Source organism: Trachypithecus francoisi, unplaced genomic scaffold (assembly GCF_009764315.1).
Source record: "Trachypithecus francoisi isolate TF-2019V2 unplaced genomic scaffold, Tfra_2.0 Lachesis_group10, whole genome shotgun sequence".
In the NCBI taxonomy this organism is placed as follows: Eukaryota; Metazoa; Chordata; class Mammalia; order Primates; family Cercopithecidae; genus Trachypithecus; species Trachypithecus francoisi.
The window spans coordinates 43,550,922-43,556,816 of NW_022681455.1; the positions used below are offsets into that span (position 1 = coordinate 43,550,922).

At 41.4% G+C, this 5,895-nt stretch overlaps 1 pseudogene; it reads left to right on the forward strand.

Moving 5' to 3' along the window:
* Positions 1–1,276: 1,276 nt before the first annotated feature.
* LOC117087259 lies at positions 1,277–2,219 on the forward strand (annotated as a pseudogene).
* The last annotated feature ends 3,676 nt before the right edge of the window (positions 2,220–5,895 follow it).

Below are 5,895 nucleotides of genomic sequence, written 5' to 3' on the forward strand. Positions count from 1 at the left end.
GTTGGGATTACAGGCATGAGCCACTGTGCCCAGCCTGTTTTTAAAATATGAACATTGTACTTTAATATAAAAGTTTACTTAGAAAAAAGTTAAATGGGGTCAGGCACAGTGGCTCACCCTGTAATCCCAGCACTCTGGGAGGCTGAGGCACGTGGATCATCTGATGTCAGGAGTTTGAGACCAGCCTGGCCAACATGGTGAAACCCTGTCACTACTAAAAATACAAAAATTAGCTGGGCATGGTGGCAGGCACCTGAAATCTCAGCTACTCGGGAAGCTGAGGCAGGAGAATTGCTGGAACCCAGGAAGCAGAGGTTGCAGTGAACTGAGATCGTGCCATTGCACTCCAGGTTGGGCAACAACAGCAAGACTCTATCTCAAAAAAAAAAAGAAAAAAAGTTAAACGGTTACCATATGACTATATATTCCTAGTTATGTACCCTAGGGAACTTGAAAACATATATTTACACAAAAACTTGCATATGAATGTTCATAGATTATTCATAATAGGCAAAATATGAAAATAGCCCAAATGTCCAACAATTGGTAGACAAAACATGGCACATCCATACAGTGGAATAATTAGCCATAAAATACAACAAAATAGTGATACATGGTATAACATGGATGAACTTGGACAACATTATGCTAAGTGAAAGAAGCCAGACACAAAAGAAATTTATTGTATGACTCCATTTATATTAAATGCTCAAAACAGGCAAAGCCGTAGAGACAGAAAGGAGACTGGTGATTGCCAGTGGCTTAGGAGTAGGGGTAACTGGGAGTATCTGCTAATGGGTATGTGTTTTTTTAGAGGATGAAGGAAATGTTCTGGAATTAGTGGTGACAGTTGTACGACACTGAAGATATTAAAAATCACAGAACTATACGCTTGAAAACGGTGAATCTGGCCAGGCACAGTGGCTCATGCCACTAATCATATCACTTTGGGAGGCTAAGGTGGAAGGATCACTTGAGCCCAGGAGGTGGAGGCTGCCGTGTGCCATAATTGCGGCATTGAACTTCAGCCTGGACGAGAGAGTAAGATAAAAATAATAAAGGTGTCTCAAAAAAATAAAGGTGAATTTTATGTTATGTGAAATTCAAATATTAACTGTAATTCAATAAAAAGGATCTTAAATATTTCATCATTCATAATACATGTGAGTTCTCTTTCCCCTGTCTATATTTCCTTTACAATCAGCCACCATCGAAAAGTTGAGGAAGCCTACGGCTCTCAGGAGCAGTCCTTTGAGCTTGGGTAGGGGCACTTAGAATGGTCCAACATTTGACATACTATCGTAGGCTTTCCTAAAATACAGCCTCTAACAAAACTAGGCTGTCCCAAACCCCTGGTAACATAATTGTTTACCTTTATACCAAGAAGGTTGGGAGAGCACCAAATTCTGCATGTGGTGTGTGCCCAGGCCGACTTCAAGGGGTTTGTACTGTGAGACATGAAGTTCTTATGAGATTGTGCAAAACAGAAAGACATGTCAGCAGGGCCTATGTTGGTTCCATGTGTGTTAAATGTGTTCATGACAAGATCAAGCGTGCTTTCCTTATCAAAGAGCAGAAAATCGTGAAAGTGTTGAAGAGTCAGAAAGCTAAATAAAAATGAAGCTTTTTGAATAATAATAATAGAAAAAAGAAGTCCAAAAGGAAAAACAGTATTCTAAAAAACATTCCCTTTCCCTCACCTATCTCCCAGATCAGTGCAACTGAGACACCATTGGAGAACTGAGGTCTAAGCAGCAAAGCAGGGGATGGAGGTAGGGCTGTGAGTCATAGTTTGTATGAAAGCTTGTGACCAACATCTTTGTCTCTGAACAGAGGAATGTGACAGTTGATGAGAAACAGATCTTAGGCTGGAACAAAGGAGAGAAAGTGGTGGTGACAACGTGTTGGCAGCCCTGGCACCAGGTTGCTTTCCATTGCTTCATCCACCAGGTCATGCCTCAGGAATAAGTAATCCTTAACTAATATATCAGCAGCATGAGGCCCTGAGGTACTTTTTGCCCTTTATTGACTTCTTATTCCACTGATGGCTTTGCTTATATCATGAACAGTCCCGAAAGTTACTAAAACCAAAGATTATTTGGGCAGTAAACTAGACCTCCAGGACTCTAAAAGTGCCTGGATTTACAAATCAAAAACAAAACCAGCCAGGCATGGTGGCTCACGCCTGTAATCCGAGCACTCTGGGAGGCCGAGGTGGGCGGATCACTTGAGGTCAGAAGTTCATGACCAGCTTGGCCAACATGGTGAAACCCTGTCTCTACTAAAAATACAAAAATTAGCCAGGCATGGTGGCACACGTCTGTAATCCCAGCTACTCGGGAGGCTGAGGCAGGAGAATTGTTTGAACCTGGGAGGCAGAGGTTGCAGTGAGCCAAGATGGTGCCACTGCACTCCAGCCTGGGTGACAGAGTGAAATTCTGTCTCAGCCTCCCAAATAGCTGGGATTATAGGCATGTGCCACCACACCCAGCTAATTTTTGTATTTTCAGTAGAGACAGGGTTTCACCATGTTGGCCAGGCTGGTCTCGAACTCCTGACCTCAGGTGATCTGGCCCCCCTTGGCCTCCCAAAGTGCTGGGATTAGAGGCATGAGCCACCGCACCTAGCCCATTTTTAATTTTTTTTAAATTTATTTTTGAGACAGGGTCTTGTTCTGTTGCTCAGGCTGGAGTACAATGGTGCAATCACAGTTCCCTGCAGCTTCAACCTCCAGGGTTCAAAACGATCCTCCCACCTCAGCCTCCTGAGTAGCTGGGACTACAGGCATGGACTACCATGCCGGGCTAATTTATATTTTGTAGAGACAGGGTCTCACTATGTTGCCTGGCTGGTCTTGAACTCCTGGGCTCAACTGATCTGCTGACCTCAGCCTCTCAAAGTGCTGGGATTATAGGTGTGAGCTACTATGCCCAGTCCCTATTGGGATTTTGTTTTTTATTTTTTCAAGATGGAGTCTTGCTCTGTCGCCCAGGCTGGAGTATAGTGGCTTGATCTTGGCTCACTGCGACCTCTGCCTCCCAGTTTCAAGCAGTTCTCCTGCCTCAGCCTCCTGAGTAGTTGGGATTACAGGTATGCGCCACCACATCTGGCTAATTTTTGTATTTTTAGCAGAGATGGGGTTTTACCATGTTGGCCAGGCTGGTCTCAAACTCTGGTCTCAGACTCCTGGTCTCAAAGCGTTCCACCTGCCTCAGCCTCCCAAAGTGCTGGGATTACAGGCATGAGCCACCATGTCTGGTCCCCTACTGGCATTTTAAATGAGCAGAGAGTAAGGGGTTTCCTTGGTGTTTTGAAATGATGCTTGCCTGCTACTGTGCACCAGAGATTTCAGTGTGTGTGGGACAAGTACAAGACTGAGTTAAAAACTGATGGACAGCTGCCCTGAAGTCTGATACTGAAGGATCAAACATATCCTTTGTGATTGTCCCCGCTTCATTGAGTCTCCTTTGCTTACTCATACCCCAATCCTCTAAGGACATACCCAATTTTACTTTGTCTTTGTATGGACCAATAAAAGAGGCTAGAACCAAGATAAGAGATGTTCTACTTAGAGGCACATTAGAGTCCAGGGCCCAGGAAGAATATGAACACCTGAACTCTATAGCTTTAATGTAAGTATCATGGCACAAAATGAGAGATGGGACTTCAGGAATAATTTATTCAATACTAAATGAGGTGAGGAGTGGCAAGTCTAAAATACATACCCTCTTTGTACATTCTAATCTTGTTTATCCTCTGCAAGTACAACAATATACATATTCACTCACCCAACTCACCATTTCCTGGAAGCTAAAATGACAGGATCTTCTCTACAACTTATCCCCACTCCCAGCAGCCATACCTACCTTCTGGAAGTCATATCCTTCAGGTGATTGTCTAATGGCCACAAGGGCACCCATCATTTCCGTGGCCTCCGTGGTTTCTATCCCTGCCTTTCTGGGGGCAGAAATGTCTGCTGCGGTCCTTCCTTTTGGAAATCTGAAGACTTTTGGAATTGGCCCTGAAAAGAAAGGAAGATAAGAGGGTGAGAGTCGTAACAATGTGATCAATAGTCATCCTTAGGAAGGTGGTTACAGGAAGGCTTGGTGGAAGCTTAGCAGGGGCAGAGTATCAGAGAGATGAAAGAAAATAATATCTTAATATGGTTGATTTTATCTCTGCTATCTTTCTCCACATTCTCTACCTTTTGTTCTCCCCGTTATGTAACTCTGCCTCTGTTTTCACCCTGTTCATTCACTTCCCTTAAACATACTCATTTCCCTTATTTTCTACAAAATTCCTTTCTTGCCTGATCCTCCACAAATGGAACCAAAGTCTATAAATCTTTAAATCATTGCATCCAGATTTGTTATCTTCTGTCCTTTTGCATGTGACAAATATTTTGTTATCTTTTGTGTACCTGTATCACTTTGTAAAACAGGTATCTTGAGTTATATCATTTAATGTCCAACTGCTTGTACAACATTAACGAATACGAACAACCAGGTCCACAGAGGTTGGGGAAAGAATGGGAAGAGAGAGAGGAAGGAGGAAATAATGGTAAGACATTCTCGAAGAAAGCATGTTGCCCAGCATTGGCGGGAATAGGAGAATTTAGGAAGTCTTGAGGGAAAAGCAGCAGGACCTATTTGTAACGATGGAAAACAGACAAGAGGTGTGAAGGAAAACAGGGATGCACTGAGTAGGAGACACACGACTTAAAAAAAATAATTTTAATACGGAAAAGTATACAGAGGGGTAAAAAAAAAAAACTGGTCTATAATTCCACAGCACTGGATAACCCTTACTACATATTATTTTATACATATATATGTGTGCATGTGTACATATTTTGTTTTTATATTTTACATAAAATCATTTTCATGGTCACAATGTTGAAACAAAACAGAAGATACAAAATAAAAAGTGATAGCATTCCTTTTCCCTCTCCCAAAGGCAACCTTTTTTGGTTACGATTTAGTTTTGATGAGATGACAAGAGGATGCTGGAGATCATAAAGCGCTGAATTACTTCTTCAACCAAATCAGAGGGGTTTGGGGGTTGACTGACTTCAACATGTTTATGAAGTCTGGCTGGGAGAAAAAGGGGGCCATCTGAAAACTGGATCCCCAAAACCTTTTTTTTTTTTTTTTTTTTTGCTAATCGTAAGGTCAATTTAACTCCTTCTCATCCTCAGTTTCTCTTCTAGGAGCTGCAGAAGCAGTGTTCCCATCATGGCCTGGCACCACTATTCCAGAATGCTGTTGAAGTGAGGGAACCACTGGCAACCTTGACATGCCTCACTGATAAAAGTGCTTTGTATACAAAGACCCAGGACAGAAGCAAGAGGACAGCTGGCTTCTAGAGTGCTAAACACTCAGAAAATACAATAGGCAATTTATAGTTTTTACCGACTTATAATTTGCTAATTTATCACAATTTGTTAATAAAAACAGCTACTATTACCACACTGATTCTTTCAATGAATTTTTATTGAGCACCTGCTATATGCCAGACAACTGTGCACTGTGAATACAATGATTAAAAAACAGTAAACAAAAGCAGACTTCTTGCTTTGGGGAGTTTATGATGTACTTAAGGGGAGCATATATTAATCAAAGAAACATAAATGTAAAATTACAACCATGTTAAGTGCTACAACATAAACATACATGTTTTATATGTATTCTTCTGAAAGTGTATATGGGTTGAGGGCAAATCAGAAGAGTTGTGATTTTTAGAAGATTTTCATTATAAATTCAACTTCGTGGCTTATCAATGAATATTGTATACATAACTTAGTTAAAAATTACATAAACATTATTGCAATTTTAAACTCTAAAGAAGAGATGGGCTCACAAAACTATTTCCATTTGTCCATGTTCTCACATAAAT